Raw genomic sequence first — 2,824 nt, forward strand, 5'->3', positions numbered from 1 at the left:
ACCCGTTACAACCATGGTAGGCGCAGAACCTACCATCGACAGTTGATAAGGCAGACATTTGAAAGATGCGTCGCCGGTACGAGGACCGTGCGATCAGCCCAAAGTTATTCAGAGTCACCAAGGCAAACGGACCGGACGAGCCGACCGATTGGTTTTGATCTAATAAAAGCGTCCCTTCCATCTCTGGTCGGGACTCTGTTTGCATGTATTAGCTCTAGAATTACCACAGTTATCCAAGTAACGTGGGTACGATCTAAGGAACCATAACTGATTTAATGAGCCATTCGCGGTTTCACCTTAATGCGGCTTGTACTGAGACATGCATGGCTTAATCTTTGAGACAAGCATATGACTACTGGCAGGATCAACCAGGGAGCTGCGTCAACTAGAGCTGAGCAGCCGGCCGCCCGGGAGTGTGTCCCGGGGGCCCGCGCGAACACGCAAGCGTCCGCTCAATTATTCTGCAAACAGGAGGAGGCTGAGCTCCCCTGCACAATACACCTCGAAACCCTCTCAGGTCCCGGCGGCGCGCAGCGCCGTCCTAAGTACTTGGTCGGGTTCGAGAGAGGCGCAATCGCCCGGAGTTTGGCGAGTAGACGCTTTAGGTGCGACCACCCGTGCTCCCAACTGAGCTTGCCGCTGCCGACAGAGGCCCGGGAGCGTGCTGTCGTGGCATTGCCGGCGGGAGACAACACGCGCCACCTACGGTGGCCGGCAGCTCCAACGCCAGCGCCACAGAAGGACAAAAGCCCCACTTGGGTGCCGAAGCGAACTCTCCCAGCACAGCGCACGCGCCAACACGTCCGCACAGCTGCGATACAATCCACCTGCGAGAACCGCAGAGGCTACCGAGCAGCAGACGGCGTCGCGGCGCCGAGCGCCGGGCGGCGGCGCATCCTCAGCGCACACAGTCCTCAATCGGACCAGCACACTGCAGATGTCCACCGCGCTTCGCACCGGGCCCGCGAGGACCTACTTTGGCCGCACGGCGCCGCGTGCAGGGTGCGCCGGCGCGCAGCTACGCCGCCTGCCGCCTCCGTCGGCCGGCGCGCCTGCCACTGGCCGCCCCCACCAGCCGGCTGTAGCGCGTGCGCCCACGCACCGCGCGGCCAGCACGCCGGGAGGCCCCCCCTCACCGGCCGGGGACGGTCCCACCCAGCCACCGCCGCGTATCGCTTCACACCCACATGCCATTCACGTTCGTGGGCATGGTGGGTATCGCTGAAACAACCGGTTGGTAGCTCAACCGATCGTCGCCATCACTGATTCACCTCTAGCGAGAACAACCGCACCACAACGGTTTACCAGTTCTTCATTTGCGTAACGTCACCAGCAAACGTAGACGTCCATCGCCATTTGCAAATTCAACGATTGTTGCATGCCTGTGTCAGGTGTCACGACACACTATGTCTGCCCACATACACGCAACAACATGTGCACGCTTCGCGAACACGTGGAAGGTGGCCCCCGTACGTATGCGATGTCCATTGCGCGAACGACTGTCAACCGGCCTCTGTCGCATGTCGCAGATGTGGAACGCAGTGCACCATGCTATCACGGTGTGTGAGAAGAGACGACTACGTCTGACAACACGCGCCACTACATCAACAGACGGCTCATGCCGATCGCCATCCACGGCATACCATACTGCAATCCAGCTCTTATAGGGAGACGACATGTAGCTGAGTGCACAATATTTGGACCGTATGGTTCGCCGTTGTTGGCGCAGTCGTGGTACGGTCACACATGTACCACGATGTATCATTCAGTACATGAGGACCAATGTGCAGTACAGTGTGTGATTTGGACGTACAACATCAGCGGACAGTTGACACAAGCCGTACCACAACGTAGGCTGTGCTTCGCCATGCGAATGCCAATGAACAACTGCGAAGGGCATTGAGCATGTACGTCCTGCTGCCATCCGCATTACAGTGTATAGCTGCAAGGTGTTTAACATGAAGCGATACTCTGGGGACCGGGCAGTGCGAGTAGCAAACTATATTGCGGGGGTTGCAGTTAGGCAACACTACACTAATTTAACGCGTCGTATGACAATTACAGAGCAGGTTAAGGCCCAACGTGTGTTGGGTTAAGGCCCAACGTGTGTTGGGTTAAGGCCCAACGTGTGTTGGGTTAAGGCCCAACGTGTGTTGGGTTAAGGCCCAACGTGTGTTGGGTTAAGGCCCAACGTGTGTTGGGTTAAGGCCCAACGTGTGTTGGGTTAAGGCCCAACGTGTGTTGGGTTAAGGCCCAACGTGTGTTGGGTTAAGGCCCAACGTGTGTTGGGTTAAGGCCCAACGTGTGTTGGGTTAAGGCCCAACGTGTGTTGGGTTAAGGCCCAACGTGTGTTGGGTTAAGGCCCAACGTGTGTTGGGTTAAGGCGCAACGTGTGTTGGGTTAAGGCGCAACGTGTGTTGGGTTAAGGCGCAACGTGTGTTGGGTTAAGGCGCAACGTGTGTTGGGTTAAGGCGCAACGTGTGTTGGGTTAAGGCGCAACGTGTGTTGGGTTAAGGCGCAACGTGTGTTGGGTTAAGGCGCAACGTGTGTTGGGTTAAGGCGCAACGTGTGTTGGGTTAAGGCGCAACGTGTGTTGGGTTAAGGCGCAACGTGTGTTGGGTTAAGGCGCAACATAGGTTGGGTTAAGGCGCAACATAGGTTAGGTTAAGGCGCAACATAGGTTAGGTTAAGGCGCAACATAGGTTAGGTTAAGGCGCAACATAGGTTAGGTTAAGGCGCAACATAGGTTAGGTTAAGGCGCAACATAGGTTAGGTTAAGGCGCAACATAGGTTAGGTTAAGGCGCAACATAGGTTAGGTTAAGG

General features: G+C 56.6%; 1 non-coding gene across 1 annotated transcript in view; it reads right to left on the reverse strand.

The window, feature by feature from the left end:
• The window catches only part of LOC126452187 (small subunit ribosomal RNA), a 1,910-nt gene extending 1,535 nt beyond the window's left edge, over positions 1 to 375 (reverse strand). The window contains exon 1 of the ribosomal RNA XR_007584529.1: positions 1 to 375. This exon is cut by the window's left edge and continues 1,535 nt beyond it. This is a non-coding gene — a ribosomal RNA (small subunit ribosomal RNA).
• Positions 376 to 2,824: the final 2,449 nt, after the last annotated feature.

The sequence above is a fragment of the Schistocerca serialis genome, unplaced genomic scaffold, assembly GCF_023864345.2.
Source record: "Schistocerca serialis cubense isolate TAMUIC-IGC-003099 unplaced genomic scaffold, iqSchSeri2.2 HiC_scaffold_82, whole genome shotgun sequence".
Taxonomy (NCBI): Eukaryota; Metazoa; Arthropoda; class Insecta; order Orthoptera; family Acrididae; genus Schistocerca; species Schistocerca serialis.